Consider the following 22,540-nt stretch of genomic DNA (forward strand, 5'->3'; position numbering starts at 1 on the left):
GCTCTGTAGTCGTTGCTTTAAGTCTTTAATTTATTGTGTTGGTTGTGTGTGTCTGCGATAAATAAACGATGCTATATATAAAATATTAGACAAGTAATTTATATAATTTTAATGATATACTAGGCACCAACTTAAATATTTCTTATAATTTTGATTACATAATAAAAAATAAGTTCCAAAGTACACGGTGAGTACAAAATAAGTATACAAATTCAAAAATTCATAAAAATTCATAAAATCTAAACGGTACGACATACGGGCTTCAAACCTTATATAGTTCATACAGAATCTCTGGAAGTTTTTTTGACGTATAGACGCACTTCTTTTGTTGCAGACTGCCGCCGCCAGACAGTACTAGCGTAGAAAATAGCTCCTACACCGCAACAGAAGAGCTGGTGTGTCCTGCAGTTAGCAAAAACGGGGCGTGTAACCTCTGTGCAACGAGCGTTTCACACACTATCGTCAAGAACCACCCACTAGAGTATCCATATCAACCTGGTACAAAAACTTTGTGTATTTTGAAGTCGGTTTTTTTAACGTTGTTTATTTTTAGTGATGGGTTGACCTTGTAAAGACACTTATCGAATGAGGAAAAGACGACTAGTTGAAACTGTGGATGAAAGACGGAAACACTTAGAAAAAAATAGAAACAGAAATATTAAAAGATAAAAATGAATGTACACAAGAGCGAGACAATAGATTGTCAGGTGTGAAGAGTTTGTATGTTAAATAAATTAAGAAACAAAAGTCAAGAGGATCAAGACTATCACTTTACCATGATACGTGATAGTTTAACAAATGCAGATGTTGAACACCGGTTAGTTCGTAGACGACTGGCCAATGAAACAGCGGCAGTATGTGGTCATCTTTTAAATTTGATTCATGAGCGGCTAGCCAATGAATCTAATGGACAGCGATCACAAAAATTAAGCGCATTACGTAATTATTCCTCACAGATGGTACTTAATGAAACTCCAGAGGAAAAGAACAGTCAATTAAATTATTCAAGGCAAGCAGCACACCGTTCAAGAAATATGTTAGAAGTTGAACAATTTCGGACAGCCATTAACGTTTTTGCTGATGTACCATGTGTCGTATGCAAAAATTTATTTAATCTGCAACAGCGTGTTAATTTTCCTCCAGAATTAGTTTCAGCCATTAGGACAGAGACGTGTTCTAGATGCTCGAGTACTATTAAAAACGTTAAATTCCTCCTCAAGCTCATTTGAATAAGATGGGAGTTGCTACTGTACCCATGAATTAGCCACATGTATTATTCAAAACAAATTTTGTGGAAGTTACATCCTTAACTGGAGTTGCTGCCCAACATATATTTGGAAAAGACTCTTCATTCCGTATTTTTACTTCCTATAAAAAAAAGGCAACACCATGACATTTAACTGTTTGACTGGACAGAAGCTTCAACAAGATAAACGCTAGTGGCGTCATATAAATTGGCTGGTCATTGACAAAAGGTCAAAGGTATCCTACGAGAATTTGAGTATTGTCTATTTACGTCTACAGGAATTTAAAAACAAGAATTTATTTGGTGAAGTTAAGATCTTATTCTTTGGTGACATTATGCAACTGTCTCCTGTCAAAGGTCACTGGTGTTTTTTGTAACAATCATGGTTTGAAACATAAATTAATTTGTGGCATCAGTTTTCATTTTGTGAGCTGACAATAAATATGCGCCAACGAAATGATAGTGGATTTATCGATCTGTTAATTAATTTACGAGTTGGTGAACGTCACAGAATATCTTTAATAGGGGAGTTTTCTGACGGAGTTGCAATTCGAATCTATTTTACTGTGAAACAAGAGGATGTTTACAACGATAAAACATCAGCAGCAAAAGCGAAAACACGTAAAGTTTACACCATAAACTTTGTAGATGAGTCTCGTGAAATAGCCACTTACGGAAAGACGCCACCAAACATTCTCTTTTCAAAAGATTGTCAATAACTGCGGAGGTTTATTATCAACGCTAAAGTTGGCTGAAGAATTCCGGGAAAGCTAAGGCGAAATATGTAGGTCTCATACCGGCTTGTAAATGAAGCAATAGGAATCGTCAAGCAATTAAAGTGTCCTGGTCTTCTGAGAACACAAATTGAAGAAGGCGAATTACCTGAATGTTTATTAATGAAATTTTATGGTGATACGATTTGAAGCATAATGAAATATAAAGATGGCTTGGTTGCAATAACTCTTGTTGTTGCAACATTTCAGGCGATTAAAGGATACGGAGACGTCGAGCACCCAATGTTACCTTTGATTATAAGCTGGGCAGTACGGTGCATAAGTTACGGGCACCACACTTGATAAAGCTGATATAGACCAAGGAAATCAAAATTTCGCTAAATCCAGGTGTATGTAGCTCTCAGTCGTGTTAAAACCTTAGAAGAAATAGCATTGTCTGATTTAGAATCAAATAAATTATTGAGTAGGCCACACGACAAAACAGCATTGTCAGAAATGATAAGATTACTAAATCTAACTTCATCCTGTACTTGACATTATATACTAACCTATTATCCTTTTTACTTACAAAATAGGTACTGTATATTAAAAATGGCATAATCCACACACAATAAATCAATTCACCGCATTTACGCTGTAAAGTTTTTGCTAAATCGTTCCGATATCCTAAATAACTCAATTTACACATTCGTGCTATTTGTCGTTAACCTTCGTAGTCCAAGCCAAGGCCAGTCCAGTCCAGTCCAGTCCAGTACGCCCTTTACCATAGTTATGTACCTATTTTTTTTTTAAGAATTGTCATAAACCAAACAATACCTCAATCACTATACATTTCATATTTGATTTTGGGGAGTTTCCTGGTGTATCTTCGAAGTACAAGGTCCAAACACAATGAAATTAAAATGGGACTACTTTTGGAACTATATTGAACCGAAGGCAAAAAGAATCTTTAAAATCTGTTCATTAACAAAGAAATCATGCCCGAAAATACACTCAAAAACATATATACAGACGAAATGAGAACCTCTTCCAATTTTTTGAAGTCGGTTAAAAATAACAGTAAAATCGCAAAACAATGACAAGCACAGTACTAAGAGAAACAAAAATAATAAATATAGAACACACACACACACACTCTCTCTCTCTCTCTCTCTCTCTCTCTCTTTCTCCAAACCTGCAAATTGAAGCCAGAAAAGCCTACCTCCACAGGAAGAAGCGGCTACGACTAGTCGTCGCAGCACCACCAGGAACTTGGTGAAGGATTGGAGGTGGTGAAGAAGGGGGGGGGGGGGGGGCAATAGGCGAATTCCTTCCCGGCGCCTGCGCTAATTCGGGCAGCGGAAATTTCTACCCGCCGCGGCGGACGGAATCTCGAAATGAGAATTCTTCCAGCGGAGAGGCCGGCGCGGCGCGAGGCGTGCAGCTCGAATCACGAGGGTGGGGGGGGGGGGGGGGGGGGGCGACGGCAGCGCTTCCCCTTCGACCGAGAGCCAGGGTTGCTCGCGAGCGGTAAACGTGGCCGAATGCCGCCACTGGGTCCCATCGGGGTGCTCCCATTTCCTCCACTACGCTCACCCATTAGTAATCCATGGCATCTCACAATCTCTAATCACCTATGAATACATAATATTGGTTTCAAAACCGGTTTCTTGTCATCGCAATTTTTTTTTTATATTTATTGCTGAAAATTAGACTTCATTAACGCATAGATCAGACATCGATTGATTTAAGAATACCAGTAGAATATCTATTGAAGTATAATTAAAGCTGTCAAGGGCGCAAATCTGTAGGTATCGAGAAAAAAATGGGGGGCACATGGTTTATAACCGACACATGTCATTTCTGGATACGGTGCTTGTATAATGTATTCTGCCCATATATTGGCCTATATGCATGCAATAAACAAAAAAACTTTAAAATATTTAGAAAGTTTTCCATAAGACATGTTTTTGAATCAAACTCGTTTCACAGTCACACTTTTACAAGTGCTGTTAGGCCCTCCTGCCCTCCCCTCCCCGGAATCTACGCCCATGATACTGTAGTCATTTTTACACAAATTAGTTAAATACTAAACGCCGGTGACTTCAGAGTAAATTATTCGTAGCAGCCAGTCGCTATTAATTTCAAGCATTTAATTAAATTAGGTATACTTTTACGAAGCCAAATTGGTATGGCATAAAAACTTTTGAAATCAAGATGGCGTAATTTAGTTCCTATCTTGCCCCCTTAAGGGGCACGTCTAGTCAAGTAAATGTGTCTGAGTTAGTGAGACGGGATGATAAGTGCGAAGCTGGCTGGTGCTTCCAGTGCGGTATCGCCTCTAAGCGCAAAGCTGCGGACTGACGCGCAGTCTCCTTGTGCACAGAGCAAATGCGAGATTTCAACGGTGACCATAACATGGCATGGCGGAGAAATGAATATGAACGTGCAATGCAAGTCCCTCGAGTGCTTTCGAAAAATCTGTACCCGGTGTTTCATGCCTAAAAAAAGGTTTTGGCCATTTTCACTTTTTATAAAACTACTGGTTGAAAACAAAATACGGAAACAGAAATAAACCATCCGCCCTCAGCAAACTAAGATCTTTTCGTAAACAGACGCCACTCTTGATGTGTTGGGCAGTCTTCGAATAGCGTGGTTTGTTCCAAAGCTCTGCACGCCGTGTGTGCGGCCGGGTTGGGCGAGGGGTGACTCGTAACTGCTCGAAACAAACATCTGGGAGTGGTCCTGGGATGAGTTGCAGAACGAGTCCCGCGTGGGAGTCGGCGAACAGGTCCCGCCGACCACGGTGACCTTGAACCACCCCGGAGCGCGGGCCCCGGGAATCGCGCGGCTGACGTCGACGGCTCCGACAACTGACAAGAGCCCGTCCAGCCCAAAACAACGCGAGGCGTCACTTACACAAGGTCGACGAACCTCTGGAGGCTGACCTTTCATACTTGTTTAGGGGCGTTATGAAGAAAAAAAATTGTGAGTGAATTTTTATGATTAGCGCGCTCCATGCAACGAAATTATCACAGGATTTAAAAACAATGGCTGCATACTAAAAAAAACTACATACAAATAAAAAGTATATACGTACTTTCAAAACTTATACTTTAGTGAGTAATGTTGAATACTCGTCCAAAAAAATTAAAAGGATTAATTTATTGTGAATATTATTGATAGAAATTGTCTTTATAAACGTTCTAAAGTGTAGGTATTTATCTAAGTAAGGTTATTTACATATTTGTAGAATTTACTAACATTATAATTATATTATTATTTGATAAATAATTTAAACTAGTAAATTATGATAAACATTCAGCATATTTATTGATTCTCATTATTAACAAAAATTTGACTAGATTATTTTACTGCAGTAAATAATTTTGCACTGATTTATATTGTTACGAACGTAAGAGGCAAGGCCGCCAGGTACCTGAAGCCCCGCACGGCCACTGACGTCACGCGCGCATACCTTCGGGGATCATAGAGGCCCGGGCCTCGCCACCCTATGCTTCCGCACCCTCCTTCCTCGCCACTGGTATCCTTTAGCGGCCTGGGAATTCCGCGGGCTTACTGAGACCACCGCGTGGAGTTGCGTGAATAAGCTCCGTTGTTCTGGATGCTTCGAGCGTCGGGTCGGCCCGGGATGACATGACACGACACGTCACCACCATTCCAGTCGGTTACAGAAAGACTGCCAAGGGTATAAAAGCGGCGACGCCGGCCTCCGCGGGACTTCTGACACTTCCAACAGACGAGTGAAGTGAAGTGTTAGTTCGGTGAGGATGCGGAGAGATGGACCGTGCGTGTGAGACTGAGTGGCGCGAGACTGTGTGTGGACAGGTGCGAGGTAAGGGGCGAACCACTGTCGAGCCTGGCTCCAGTGAGGAGTGTGAACTGTGGAATTGGCGGATACTCAGTGATTTGTGCACACACATTAGGTGGTTATTTAATTAGTAATGTAAATATTAGTAGTAAATAAAACTGTATAAATATCGGACTTTACTTATGAACCCTTTTTCCCCCTCTTAACAATATATATGCATATACGCATACATACACACATACATAAGCCTATTGATATTTTACTATCAAATGTACTTAAGTTAAAATAAAAATATATATTTAATTTAAAATTTTAGAAAAAAATAATTGGAAATGATTAAAAATAAATAAAATACTACGTTCGTTATCTTTGAATTTTGTTTCTGTAAACTTTGGGAATAATGTGTTTGGATTGTGCTAATTTATTTTCGTGGATTGTTTTCTCCTTTTTTACTGAAATGTGCAAGCGAAGCAAATTAAATGTATCATTATAAGCGTGATTTCCTTTTGGCTAAAGACTGTACCTGTCACCCAATAATCTTAACTGCTAAGTAGCTTTTATGAATACAATTATTGTGAGACGCCCTGAACTATATTGTGTAAAGTAAACCTAAGAAAAGGTTATATTGGTTCCGCAGTATACTACAGCGTTTGAGTTCTATATAAATCTGCCCCAGAACGTGAATGTAAATTTAAGAACGCCAAGTCGGTACCCAAGTGGTTTGTTCTTAATAGTAGAGCGCCCATCGCATCGTCTTGACGCTGGAATCACAATAGCGCGACAAGTGAGACGCGAAGGACGCGATGCGACAGCGAAATGTCGCGTTATTGTGACCTTGAATGTTTTACATAAGTAACAAATATAAGCACACATATAAAATGTTTCTGGCCACACATTTGGCAGCCATCAATGTGAACAATTTTATTTAATATGTTTGAGAGGGAAAGGTTTAATCAAAATTCAATGGCCATAAGAAGAAAAATACTGAGCGAGAATACAGTAAAAAAAATTTTTTTACTTGTAACTCCACAAACAAAACCTATAAAAATGAATGCATAATAATACTGTTACTATTGGTAAAACAGGTACGGAAAGGTCAGTCCAAACAATTAAATACAGTTTTATTTATTAAATAATTACTACACAGTGTCTTAAATCCCAACCATCTTGATGTTCGTCCATAAATTAATAATACTTTTGTAGGTCCACTTTTCACTCATACCACTGAAGCTCGCGTCTGGACACACTGCCGCTCGTCTCTTTTCGCTCATCTCAGTGCCAACTCCCAACACACCGCCTCGTACCACACACTCGTTCGCCGCACACACAACACCGTCCCGGATGCTTTTGTAACCAACGCTCCGATCTTTGGCACACGAAGCCCGTCTCCAGTCGCCCGTTGCAGCTCACCAAGGGATCACTCGCCCTCTTCACTTCACTGCCTCGCAGGCCGGCATCACCGTGTGTATAACTCTCTCATTCTCGCTCTGGAAAGGTTTACTTACTTTACCAATACGGTGTCGATGTGATCATAAATATAAAAAACTACAAAAATACTGGATTAAATATACGCAAAATAATTAAACATTGCGATACTCGTTGCCATGGAGACGAAGAAAGTATACTCAACAATGCTACAGCCGTTGCCATGAAGATCTAGATAACGTGATCCAAAAAATGCCAAAAAAAAAAAAAAGTTCGAAATTAACTAAGCCGAAGTTCGAAAAAAAATACTTTTGAGGTGAAAATGGACTCTCCTTGGGTAGTCCACGTATCTAATTTCACGGCTCTAGACCTCGCCGGCTTCGTGCTAAGCGAGCTACTGACAAACTCCCTCCTTTATATATACACCCTTATACATATTAATGAACATGCTCATTTAGTACTAAAATATTTGTTTTTAGTTTATTAATGGGTATGTAAAGTAAAAATTCGGTATTGGATTAATTCGTCTACATTAAATTATGACTACGAATGTTTAAGTGTACTGATTATGTAAACAATTCTATTTTGTGTATATATACTACATACAAATATAGGCACATATTTCATTTTCTCTGTAAAAGCTTGCAACAATTACGTTCTCGTATTTAGGTGCATGCAATTCTTACCTAGAAATGATAGAACTCATGGCACACTGAAGGTCACCGACAAGGCTTACCTGAAAAGAAAAGAAAATACAGCTCCATAAATCACTATAATCAGCCCTATGTAAAAAGTGTTGTTACAAATGGGAAAACAGGTTCGAAAAGGATAGCAACATTAATTACAATTTTATTTATGAACAGTATGAATTACAACACTTCAAAATTTCTGCCCACAAATTAATCATTCTTCCATTTCGTCCACAGTTTACTCTCCCAACTTGAGCTCGACTCGACAGTGGCTCTACAAATTGCACGTATCTTACCTCTGCACCTATGTCCCAACACACTGTCTCGCACTACTCACTCGTCCATCACACACAACACAGTTCCGACGCACCAGTCAGTCTCTGTACAAGAAGCCCGTCACTCGATTGCCGCTTTCGCTCTCATAACTCCACTGCCTCAGAGGCTAGCGTCACCGTTTTAATACCCCTCAGACCCCTTCTGTAATGATCTCCGACACCTCTGAAGTATCGCGTCATCCAGGTCAATTTGACACCCCGAAGCTCCCAGAACAATAGCGTCTTAGTTACGCTACTTCACGCAGGCGGAGCTCTGTAAACGTGCCGAACCCTCCAGAGGCACCCACAAGAACAGGTATATAACCAGGGTGAGACTACGATTCCACGGAGCTACGAAATTACCCACAATAATTGGTCTATATCCATTATTAATCAATTGTTCCAAAGAGCTATGGGAGGATACAAAAGAGCAAGTCTATATCCAAAATTGGACTACGGTTCCCCGAAGCTACGAAAGAACCCACAAGAATGGGTCCATATCTAGTATTAGTCTATAGTACCACAGAGTTGGGAGAGGACCCACAAGAACACGTCAACATCCAGTATTAGTCAATGGTTCTATGATGCTACGAAAGGACCCACAAGAAAGGGTCTATATCCAGTATTAATCTATGGTACCACGGAGCTGCGAGAGGACCTACAAGAACTGGTCTATATACACTATTAGTCTGTGGTTCTGCGAAGCGACGTTAAGGGCCCATAAGAATGTGTCTATATCCAGAGTTTATGGTTTCACGTAACGACGAGAGGACCCAAAAGAACAAGTATCCATCCATTATTAGTATATCGTTCCATGGAGCTGCCGTGTTGTCTACACAGGTTATCGTCTGCCCGTCTGCCTGTCTGCGCACCAGCTCACCGGCTCTCGCGAAAGACCCGTCTATGAGGCACTCGGTGTAGGTATTTACGTCAGCGGTTATGCGGACACGCTTCGGGCGACAATAACTCCATGATTACGGAGGCCTCCGTTACCTCACTACTGACTCTATGATGGATTGGTAGACGACATACAGTGGCGATCCTATAGGAGGAGCGATAGGGGTGATACCGCCCGCCAAGAAATAAACCTAGATCTACAAAAAAAACTGGTTAGATAAAAAATAATCTTGACCAGACCGCACATAACATTTTCTTTTTTGGAAAAATGCGATTATTTTAAAAAAATTTAGCGCTACTGTGCTATTTTTAACTTTAGTACCTACGGTAGTATATTCGATAAAACCATAGTTCTGATGAAGTCTCAAGAGTCAGAAATGTGTTAAAATATCCTTCAAATGGATATTATTATTCAAATTTTCGGAATTAATTAATTGGGAGGTATTCCATACCACCAAAAACACTCCTGTCGTCTGCTCTCCCCCCACTTTTTGTTATTTTCCTTCACAAATGTGAAGCTGTAAACGTCACTGCCGTCTTATTGAATACTTTATACACTATCCCCAGGGCTTCTAGTACAGGTTTATTACTCCATGTTAGCCCATGTATCGACAAAACTCTGGACCTAACTAAGACAGATCATGTCGTTTGCACATTGTTACAAGTTAGAGCCTGTTCATACCAAACCAACATAGGTCTTGGAAATATTTTGTTTGGATAACTAAACACACAATAGAAAGAAAAAATTATACATCCATTATATTTTAATGACTATGTTCTTAGAGTTCAGTCAAGTCAAGGATTGGGTTCTATCCCTAAGAGTGTACTCTTCAGCGATCACGGTCACAAGGGATTCCATCTACCCGGAACTATACTTCAAACTTTCCATGTGAGAACAGGGTGTCAGGGGAAACTATGGCAAGCATCCAGGTCCCGTAGCAAGTACTGTGCTTGCCTTCGTTGCAACTTCGAAACTTAATTGTGTCGTAACACATTTAGCAAAGTTCAGTCATGGACCTGTTCAATTTTTATTGATAATTTTCAGTGGAGGTAAATATACAGCATTCAGGAATGGTTATTTTTTCGTCAAGTTTAAAGTGTGAATATATTTTCCAAACGCAAAAATGTAATGGCCTGAGATCATTTCATGAGAGTAAAAAACAGTCAAACCAACACGGCAGTGTTTCAAGTACCAGTAGAAACTACTTAATAAAACGATAAAATCCGAGACATGTTAGGTGAAAACAGACAACAGCAACAACGCATCAGTTCGACTCTCCGTAGTTAATAGTTCATTTTAAGCGGGGTAGTTGGTTCGGTGCATCATTCAGTAATTTATTTAGGACGGGGTAAAGACACATCCAGATTAACTTCTTATAACTATTTCATATCCTGTCAATTAACTAGTTTGTTAAGCTATAGTAAGGAATAACAATTTATACTAAATGGCAAGCTTAAATGATCACAAATCTAGTAGGCCCTATGTATATTTGAAATGTAGTAGCATTGCAATTAAAGCATATTTTCTGTATAAAAATACGACTACTTTTACAAGATGTCCAGAAGATTGAAGATTCAATACATTCAGCTCCTACCTCTTTAGTACATCAGTGTCTTCATTGGTTTTCCCCTCCCCCCTCTTTCATGTTTGTATGTACTCTCTCTTTTCATCGCTGCCTCCCTCTCTGGTGTAGAGGTAGGGCGTTCCCAGGAGTCGCCAATCGCTGCCACGGCTGGCCAATCCCCTCCTAGCATACGATGCATGCTACACCACCTGCATGGCTAAAACCCTGCATGATTAGAGCGTATAGGCTTCGGCCTGAAACGCACTTATATAGTCTTTCGTACCGAGACCCCTCCCAAAAACACATAGTTTAAAAGTGAGGTTTGGAAACTTAAAAAAAATATATATATATATATATATATATATATATATATATATATATAAAAATAGCTTCCTTGTTTTGGCGAAGTCGTCGTATTGACATAATACTTCCTGCGTCGCTGCGACACTCGTGAGGTAAGCCATGGCAACTATTAGGTGATTTGTTGTTGGTGCAAAGGTTCGTGGTGGTCGGACCACGTATGACCCCCATGAGGTTATTAAACTTTGGCTAAATTATTTTTCCCGCATACAACTTCTAAATTATGTTTGGCTTTATTGTTTTTTGTCGTATGGTGTCTTTTGTTGTATTTTTTTTGTGTGTGTTCCTAAGCCTTGCCACACCTTACTTCGCCCGATACCACAGCGACCGCAGGAAGAACTATGTCACTACGACGACTTCAGGAAGGGGGCTAGGGACTCTAGCAAGCCGCGTTTGCGCACGCTCTACCACTACTATAGAGAGTGGAGGCAGCGAAGAAAACTAAGGGCACACGCTAGCAGAAGATGGAGGGGAAGGAGGGAAAACCAAGCATGACACCGATGCGCATACGAGGTAGGAGCTGGACGTATTGAATTTTCAAATCGCCGGGCACCCGGTGAAACGTAAATTGCTAGATATATTTCTTTTTATTAATAAATGTCACTTCAAGTTTTCAAAATAGTTTTTGTTGTGTTCGTAAAACAACACTGGGCGTACCTGACATCTTACAACTCGATCGCAGTCTTACGTGGCCAAAGTCAAGAACTCTTATTTGGAAGCCAAGAAGTAATTACTGATGACTCTTACATACAAATAAATGGACAAAGAATACGAGACGCTGTAGTTTGGCTTATATAGATAAAATTAACGCACATGTCGCTTTTATATTATGACTGGAGAACAAAATAAATATAAAAACCAAATGCCTCGAAAGCCCAATACTCGGAAAGCAGGAATAACTTCCAGAAAAATGCAATTGTTAACCAGTTAAACTGACTATGAGTGAGATGCATGCTCTTAGCCAACTTTAAGGCTTCTGACACGCGTGCCAATGTCACCTTTAGCACCCTCGTGCTTACCGACTTTACCAAGTTACAATTAAACACCATCGTACCTTACAATTCCTTAAAAGAATCCACGTAACTTATGGCGATCTCAATTTTTAACAACCCGAAGGTTATCACCACCTCGATTTAGAACGATAGCGATTTAAAACTATAGCGCTTTAGAACGATGGCGATTTAGAACTACGGGTTTTATGAATGACGGCGATTTAGAACGACGGCGATTTAGAACGACGGCGATTTAGAACGACGGCGATTTAGAACGACGGCGATTTAGAACGACCGCGAGTTAGAACGACCGCGAGTTATAACGACCGCGAGTTATAACGACCGCGAGTTATAACGACCGCGAGTTAGAACGACCGCGAGTTAGAACGACCGCGATTTAGAACGACCGCGATTTAGAACGACCGCGATTTAGAACGACCGCGATTTAGAACGACCGCGAGTTAGAACGACCGCGAGTTAGAACGACCGCGAGTTAGAACGACAGCTAATCAGAACGACAGCTAATCAGAACGACAGCTAATCAGAAAGACCGCGAGTTAGAACGACCGCGAGTCAGTAACGTGCCAAATAAGAATCGCGCGGTTACAAAAAAAAAAGGCGCAACTTTGGTCAAGGAAGTTCGCACGTGGCAGGGAACATGTCGTGACATTTAGCGCGGGGCCAGGCACGATTAGCGGCAGCTGTCACCCTCCTACCCCTGGGGGCCACACCCTAGCGGGGAGCGGCCCGCCTATGTGGCGCCGGCAGCTTCACGCGACGACGCTACGCCCGCAACGACCCGCTGCTTGCGTCACTCGGCCCACGCCCGGCAACCCCAACAAAGTAACTAGTACAGCGGATGTCCTTACGTGGCTACCACCTGCTACTCAAAACAAAACACAGCAATGTTTACACCCCTGGTTTTAAACGGCTCTAACGTAAAACATAATTTACACATTTGCTATTGCTTATTTTTCATATTTCATCCTTAAAAATTCATGTCAGTGTTTATAAGCCAAAATAAAAAAAATTACAATCAATTCAGTCGTATAGAAAATATTTTAAAAATAAACCGTAGAAAAAAAATTCACTACTGGGATTCAGAGAAAATGTCCTCGCTTTGATGTAGGTATACATCGTACAGTTAGGTCGGCAGCGTGCCAAGAAAAGCATGCTGTCATCACTTAAAGACCTATAAACAATTATGTTTTCAACTGGTGGCTAACAAATTAATTTTTCGTTTACGCACATTGTAATAATATTTTTATCTTGAAAGTAGTTTTGATTGTGTAAACATCTTAGCTTATAACCAAACCCAGACCCCTCCAGAGAGGTTGCAGTACTATTCCCAAAAAGCAACAAAAATTTGTATATGAAATATTTTAAGGAGCAGGGCATCGAATATAAGCTCTCTTAAAAAATAAATCTTATAACAAAAAATGTAGAAAAAAACACATCTAACGTTCATCACACGAACAAAGAACATTTCTTCTGAGAATAGTAAAGCATTTCTCTGAACGATTCTAACACACAGCACTTATCCACTTGAATCGATTAAGCCGCGTCCAAAGAAGTTTCCTCACTAATTATCACGCTGATGTTTCGGAATGAAAGAGTTAAAGGTCGAAATGAAGAATATATTTTCCGTCGGGGACCTTCACAATGTTTTAAGCATTGGAGAGTAGTGTGAACACGACTGTCATGGATAAGATCCTATATACGGTTTTTTGGCAGAAACTGCATCGAAGAATTTTTCACGCCTTTTTTAAGTAACGAGATTAATCAAGTGACTACTCATGGCGCGGAGTTCACAGCCTTGAACCCTACTGTTTGATTGTGCGGTGATACCGCAGTCGCGTAGTCTAGACTTGCCCAGACTTGGTAGACCCTATATTCAACGAAAGTGGAATGGCCTTTCAAGGCTTGGAATTATTTTTTTAACGTTTTTTGTTTACATTCATAAATAAATTAATTAATGTGCATGACACGCCGTTACGAGTCTTAGAAACAACAGAAGCTAATTTCTTAAATAAGAATGAGAAATAAGGATGACGTTTTCCCCCGATAGTGGTTCGCGAGGTTGCTAGGAAACCACAATATTAATTTCAGTACAGTCTTGTCTTGCATCTGTTCTGAATAACAATGCAGAGTAAAAAGGTCTTTAATTCGGCACGTTAGGGAACACGGCCATGTCAAACTGTCTAGTTTACCGGATTATAGAACATAAATATAATTTTAACGGGAATTAAATATCTATAGTACAATTGCATTCAAAAAAAGTTGTAATAAACTGCACTATGGCTGTACACTATTAGTGGCGCTGGCGAGCGTACCGTGGCGGGGGGGGGGGGGGGGGGGGGGGGGAAACAGGAGAGATATAGCACCCCCCCCCCAACCCGAAGTTGGAAAGAAATTCAACATACGAGTGAATGCAGTAGGTATGTTATTTTGGGTGATACAAAGTGAACCGTTACAACACCTGAAATTTTAAACTGTGTGTGAAGCCGCGTCGCCAACGGCTACTTCTGTAGGACATACATATATCACTTTATATCACTTTTAGCACTTATCACTACATATATCACTTTTTTAGTGTCAATAGTTATAAGATATTTGAATACGCGTGTTAAAATTTAAATTTTCTTCCTACCCGAAAAAAAAAAATCCTGTAGAAATCTGCCACTGTACACTATAAGTACACAGCGATATTTTGAACACGTAATATTGTGCAAACGTAATGCGTAACCGGCTAGAAAAAGAAAGTTACAGTGGGGAAAAAAATAACGCGAGCGGCTCAATCGGTGCTGGATTACAGAATGTGCCGAACCTAAGAATGCCGGATTACAGAGCGCGGACTCTATTAGGACAAGTATATTTAAATTTTAACGCTCTCTTGATGGAAACGGAATATTTCCCAAGAAGCCAGAAGGGTTCAGACGACTGGTGGTGCACTGTACGTGGCCACTGCGGCGGTTGTGTCATTGAGTGCATCGATACGGCGGCGGCTTTGTTCCCTCGCCGGCAACGTGGCAACAATGCCGGGTCGCCATGACAACAGGACGCCCCAGGGCGCGTCGTAACCCACTTCGCCGGAGGGTGAACTCCAACGACGCGACGGCGCGGCGGCCCCCCAAGAATTCCCATTCAGACTCCGCCGCAGTGCGATCATTCGGCACGGTTCCGAACCATGCCGGATCATCGCACGTCAATGAAGTTCCAGCAGGAATACCGAAAAGATATTAACACACTAACGTTCTAAGTTGCTCAATGGCCAGAAAAAAATATTTATAGTATAAATACTACAAATAGATTTTAATTAAAAATATCCACACGCTATAAGATACTTAATAAACGTACTAAATTATATTTACTTAACTAGTATAAATTATACTATATATTATAATCTATTAGTGTATTGTCATCCGGATCACATATTCTTGCAAAGTTTCAAATCGATACGACAATTATAAGTAGGTTAAAAATCGACTTCCAATATGTGTTTACATAGTTCGTTAGTAGTAAGCGAAGTTAATAAAAGCGTGTTAAAAAATTGTGCATGAACACTGAGAGGACTAAATAAAACGCGGCCAGCTAAAGAAGCAATCCACCTGAAAAAAATCTCTACGCGAGCGGCTCGATCGGTGCCGGATAACAGAAAGTGCCGAACCAAGGAATGTAGGTTCATCACCATCCGCTCTCAGCAGTCCGAAGTGCCGCTATGTAACTACCAACTGTTCTCAGATACATCGCAGCGTCCGTGTCATGGCTGCCAACCCTGGAACGGCTCGCGAACGGTATACGCACTTCGTGGAATCTATAAATGCAATTCTAAAAGTCTTCGTGTTTGCAATGGAAAGCAAGAACATACTGCGGAAAATCGGGACATAAAATAAGCCGAACAATAAAAAAAAACTTTATCAAGGCCATCAAGTTTGCAGCTTCGAGATAGTGTCAGACAAGCACTCCTCCAGAGGCGATTATTAATTAACGCACGCGCGTTTCAAGGTCAGCACAAAGTTTAACACACCACTGATTCGACACGCTGTCACCAATGCATGCGGTGACTATCAAGGTTCCACTTGACAACAGCAAGGAGTCGGCAGTTTTCGTTTTGTCACCGATTTACCACTTAAGGTTTTATTTCTCAGCTGGTCAGATGCCAATTTTTTGTAGTGATTACGTAAAAAGAGTTATGTTAACGTACCGTATCGCTGTTGCTTTACAATATGTAACAGAAATTATGATGGGTTTTCAGTTGAGGTGTTCGGTTTCCCTAAAAACCGCGACCGAAGATCACTACGGCTGCGCAAATTTTCTTGTGCCGATTGAAATTCATAAATTATTCCAGATTCTTTTAATTTTTTTTATGAAAAAGAGTAAATAGTTACGTACTTAAGGGGAAACTATAATCAAAACCATTATTTCTTCTTTTGTCGTCCTATTCATGAACACATTTACTTTTATTTGAGATTTTTTTGGGCATGTGCCATTGTTGATTACAATGTAGCTTCGTTCTCTATCTTAAAAATGGACAAAAAGGATGAATATGCAAATATATACATAGAAAAAAAAATGGACCGATTTCAAAAAAAAATCCGTGATATTAATAAAAAAAATTTACCGCACAAGCGGACATAATGCACTAACATCGAGATAGTAGAGAAAAGTTCAGTAAATAAAGACAAAAAAAAACCTTTGACAACACAGCGACAGACAAACCTAACGATGATACTAAAACAGATAATGTGGGCGACACAACAACACAGAGACAAGGGAGAGACACGAATTTGCTAGTTACCTAGGTTTGATGGATGAAAGACTCGCTCACAATTTTTTTTTATATGTAACATCTTAGCTCTCGGTAGTTCGGCATTTGGCGGTGCTGCCATCTGTGGCGGACGGCGCGAACCAAAGTTCATCAAGACAGAGAGGGAAATTTTATAGCATTAACGGTTAAGTGAATTTTAATAACATGGGCAGTATTTTAATAACATTTCTTGTCTAATTCAGGCCTAAGGCCATGGGTTCAGTGTGTGTGTGTGTATATATATATATATATATATATATATATATAATTTTTATCGGAGCAGTTTCATTATATAGTTTAAAAACGTTGGTGTGTAAACCGAAGGATTCTACAGCGCATTTCTGGCGAATACGGGAAGACTAGCCTCGATTATTTTTTAATCCCTCCTCGAGAAAAAAAAAAGTTCCTGTATCCGTCATTGTGCAAGCATAATGGGCATAAACCTTTTTTTTTATGTAATACTAGCTGACCCGGCGAACTTCGTACCGCCTTAGCGTAGCAATGATGCACTACTTTATTTTGTATAGCTGACCTATCTTAGGTATCTTAGGTGGCGGTACAAATGGCGTGAATTTGACTTGGCCGCTGGCGCAACACAATCCAGGGGCTTCATTTTTAAATTTCAATGCCTTGCAATGTGGGCACACAATATTCATTAGTCCAATAGCAACAATTTGCTCTGAACTGTAATCAATTGCCACATTATAACTGAATGCAGCTCTGTGGGGATTAAACACAACATTCCTATCTTGATATCGATTCCGTTCAAGTTCATTTCGCGCTTCGCGTTGCTCATCACTTTGATTTGCTCGTATATTTCTTTGACTTGCCGTATTTCGAGTTCTGCGGCCTAAGCTTGTACGTCTGGTTGGTGGCATTGTTAAAAACGAAAATCCAACTGAAAATAAAAAGCTCTCATACATTTTCTGTATAACCATGTATACCAAATTATAGTATTGTGTAGTCACCAAAAAGTTCTAAAAATCAATATGAAGCTGTGAACTTACCATGATTAACAAACACTTATATGTCAAACGACATAAATTTACATTAAAAAAGTTCAAAAATGAAAATTCAACTGTAAATTAAAGAAAACGGTTGTATTTTTCTTTATAAGCAATTATATCACACAAAAAAAACATAGAAAATGTTTACATAATGTATTGATTTGTTTTTCTATTTTTAAACTGCAACACAGTAATAACGAATTATGGCATGACAATGGCCTAGGCAGAATGTACACAGCCAGAATAGCCTGCGCCAGCAGCTCTGTACCGAATGTACCGGTACAATATGTAGTAAAACGTTAATGTTGATAAATATTTCCTAAACGATACAGTTTCTTTACATCCTCTTTGAAGATATTTGCAGCAAACATTCTGTCAATTCTATGTCAAACGTCATAAGGTTACTTTAAAAATATTTATATTGTACAAAGTGTTGGGTTAGTTTGGAAATAATTTTATATATGGTGGTTCAGTATTCTTAAATTTTCTAATTTTCCGTTAAATTTTTTCTTTCATAAGAACCTTCTCGTGACAATAACAAACACAACAAAAAAAGAATTAGTGAAATCGGTTCAGTCATTTACGCGTGATGGCGTGACCAAGGGAAATAGGAATTCATTATTCTTAAATTTTCTAATTTTCCGCACAATTTTCTTAATTTTTTCTTTCATAAGAACCTTCTCCTGACCATAGCAAACACAACAAAAAAAAAATTAGTGAAATCGGTCCAGCCGTTCACGCGTGATGCCGTGACCAAGGAAAACGGGTTTCATTTTTATATATTGTTACGATCGCGCTTGGCTGCAGTGCTGGCGTCGCCGCGCTCGTTCGGCCTGTCTGCGCCCCCTTCCACCCGCATCCTCTCCCTGGTATCTCGTGTCATACTATCTCGCTACATCCTGACCGTCGCAGCGCGCACCTGCCTCAGATCGGGTTACTTAAAAGAGGCCGCACTGCGGAATAAAAGGATTCAGACATGTTTATCGGCGCGTTTTGTGGGAACCCGATGCTTGTTGCGTTTATCGGCGTTCTTTGAGCAGCAGCCGCGTCCTTCGAGGACTCACGACGCGTTTCTGGGCATTTCGACGGCGAAGGTCGCGAGATATCTCGGAGACATGCCCGATTGTTCTGGACGGGAACCCAAGGGCTGTATAAGGAGGTTGAGTCTGAGTCTGAGTTAGTGAGTTGGGAGTTCAGTGGGGAGTTCTCCCGCGGCGGAGTTCCCGGGCGATAGTGCCGCGGGTGCGGCAGAGTGGCGAAGTCCTTGGACGAAGGTTCCAGGGCAGGGAGTGAGTTCAGTGGAGTCGGGAGTTTTCCCGCGGCGGAGTTTCCGGGCGATAGAGTCGCAGTCACGGCGGAGTCCCGAGTGAAGTTCCGAGTGAGGCGTCGAGTGGGATCTCGGCGAAGGGTGTGACGGCGGCGACGGAGTCCCGCGGCGGAGACCCACGAGGGGTGCTGCGGCGTGAGTTGCGCCAGAGGTGCGGCCCAGCGAGGTGTGCGGAACGAGTGACCAGGGAATTGACATTTATTTAAGTGTAATTAATTATTTAGAAGATTATTTGTAAGTGACAAGTAGTGGTAATAAATAAAACTGTGTGTGTGAAATAAATTCTATTAATTGGGCTATCCTTTACGAACCCCCGCGGAAAATCGTAACAATATATAGATTGCGCCGCCGAGGTGTGATTCCAGCGCGTCAGTCCTGCGGTCGGGCGCTGCGTCGCACGAGGCGAGGGGTCGAGGGGCCGATGACGACGAGGTTCCCGCCCGCCGTCCTCCGAGAGGCGCTGAGCCCGCCATTCCGCCAATCCGCCAATCCGCCAATCCGCCAATCCGCCGACAGCAGCCCTCCGAGACGCGCGGCCTTGCACGCTCAGCGCGGCGACGCGGCTCAGGACGCGCTCGGGCTTACACGCTCCGTTGGTACTCCCCCCTCCAGCCAACCCACCCGCCCCCAACCCGCCCAAAAAACACTAGCGCCTAAAGACAGGCTCGTACTATGCGCCAGAATCTTTCTGCGCATGCGCGACAGGCCTAGTGGCAGAGGGGAAGGTGGAGCGAGGACGGTGTGGAAGAGTTGAAGGGGTCGGGAGCGCGGAACTTGGAAATAATATAAAAAAAGAGTGCGCGTGGAAAGGTTCAGGGAGCCATATCTGAAAAGAAATTTGCACAGTTTTCTAACACTTCGAAGGCGTCAGCGCGAGAATCACCCTTACAATGTGGATGCGCCAACAAACATACAGTGTAAATGATATAAGAGAACATGTATACGCCTGGAATCACAAACCACAGAGGCAGTGATGCGTGTTGAGAATGATAATGTAACGTCCAAGACCCTTGACGTAAGTTTTCTGTAAACACAAAAATTCTTATTTGATAATTTTTTCATCTCCCCTCCCGAAATAAATTTCTATGGTGCCACTGAGTCCGCCCTCTTAATATCTATACATTGTCAGTGACACGAAAAGGTAATTTTTACACCGTAAAGACATAAGTATGTATATTCCATTGTTGGAATTAGTTCATGCTATTTCTTCAAATTTAAATATATGTTTAAATTGAATTGAATTTTATTTTGAAGTTTAGTATATACTAATCCTGTATCAAAGTTATAATGGCATTAGATTTTAAAAAAACAAATTTAAGATTGCCTGACTTATATCATGATCTGTGTAATGATTAAATGCAAAAACACTAAATCCATTCATCCATACACATATAATAAATCCTAAATTGTGTTTGTTACTTTATTATGTTTTATTGGTTTATTTGTCCATCTTTCACGCTTCAACGGAGTGACCGATCGACCTGATTTTTGGTGTGCCGACAGTTTAGAGGCCCGATAAAAACATAGGCTACTTTTTATCCAGGAAAAATGTACGGTTCCTGCGAGATAGATCTGGAGCGTAATAATGTAATTACTTCTTCATGCTGAATTGGCTGTATGGATTTTGCCATTGCATTGTTGTTGAAACTTAATTTCCTAGTGATATGCATGTCTTCAAGATATACACATATTAGTGGTTTATTTTTAGGTTACCTGGGTTTGAATTGATAGTTGTCAGGGAAATCAAGCTTTGATTACATATGGTTTATATGGTTTCATTGATTTAGCTTTGTGATTTGGTTTTTGTGATTTGGTTTCGTTGTCTCGGTGTATGGTATTTATCTGTTAATGATTTGCTAGCGTTTTTAAATACTTGGTAATAACAATTAAATAAATTCATTTTCCCTTTTAAAATTCAATTTACAGCATTTTGATAGACTGTTTTCATACTTATTTCTCACGCGGGCGAAGCCGCGAGTAGTTAATAATAAGTTAGACTTATTTTAACATTTATCTAGTTCGATATTTTTGCCAGCACAATTTGTCAGCTGAACGGTCAAGAAAATCTAATTTTTTTTTTTGCTTCTATGTTTTGGAAGAATATATATAATTTATAACTGCCTTTTCTATTTCGTTCATTTCTTAAATGTGATGCGGTATCGAATTAAGGATTGTTCGTATCACCCCTCCGTCTACCGACCTCCAACATTCTCAACAAAGTGTCATTACTTAATAAAAACTTTGGCCGAAACGCTAACGTCCGGTAATACAGGTCAGGGTGCAGGCCAAACTTTGGCGCTAAAGCCGATTGCTCAATGCTTAGTATTTCATGTAATTAAATTATACTTGTAGTGGACAACATACTGTTTTATTCTAAAATATTTTGTAGTTTAATGTATTTATACTTATAACAGTCATATCCAAGTATTGACATCATAAATTTTAATTTTTTACACTCGTTGAAAATTACTATTCACAAATTTATGTTTATACATTTCTTAAAGGCTAGAATATGGCAGTAATTCTCGGACTGTTTCCTTATTAATTTCTTTTTTTTTTCAATTCACTCTCCATGAATGATTATATCGTAATTGAGAAAAAAAGTACTCTAAATTTAAAGGGATAGTAATATATATTACAGATATGGCATTTATTTAGACGTTACACACTGCCGTAATGCCTACCGCACGTTCCAAATGTGATCACGGGAATATCGAAGAATAGGAAGGGAGGGGTAAGGTAGTGCCGTTAAGAGGAGTTACCTGATGAAGGGGGGGGGGGGAGGAGGGAGAGAGTGACAAGCGCGCGCATGCGCAGACGTGCCTTGGCTGGTAGTACGGGCCTGTCTTTAGGCGCTAGTCCAAAAAAAAACTACCAAAAACTGTTTTTTTTTTATGTCATTGCTTTTATTTAAAGACTATTTCCAAAATTTTAACTCGATATCTCCTTGGCAGTTGTTTTGCCACAAATATTTTCCAACAGATATTGACTTTAATATGGGTGTTAAAAAAGCACGCATGTCTTCAAGATTTTATCACTTGCGCCAGTAGTCCTCATCGGAAAATGCCATCTAAAATTCGTGAGGCACGAAACGGGAAATACAAAAAAAAAAATTAGTAAAAACTTTTCCCGGGACCTAACACGCGCTACCATTTACCCCTGGCCTGCTCGTAAAAGCATCGTGCCGTAATTTGCGGCACGCGATGTGGACGGCGACACGTCCAGAAGGCCCGGAGCAACTAATCGCGAGAGTGCAGAGAGGCCGTTGCAGCGCCACGTGGCCACCTCGAGTATATGAACATCAACAAGACAGGCGGGTTGTGAGGGCCAACATAGCATCAGTAACGAATTAAGTTGCACATTCCA

The 22,540-nt window shown here is 40.5% G+C and overlaps 1 protein-coding gene across 2 annotated transcripts in view; it reads right to left on the reverse strand.

Annotated features, from left to right (window-relative positions):
• The window catches only part of LOC134531744 (5'-AMP-activated protein kinase subunit gamma-2), an 810,162-nt gene that overhangs the window by 654,881 nt on the left and 132,741 nt on the right, over positions 1-22,540 (reverse strand). The gene's annotated exons all lie outside the window — the stretch shown is intronic.

This window comes from Bacillus rossius, chromosome 5 (assembly GCF_032445375.1).
Source record: "Bacillus rossius redtenbacheri isolate Brsri chromosome 5, Brsri_v3, whole genome shotgun sequence".
NCBI classification, from domain to species: domain Eukaryota; kingdom Metazoa; phylum Arthropoda; class Insecta; order Phasmatodea; family Bacillidae; genus Bacillus; species Bacillus rossius.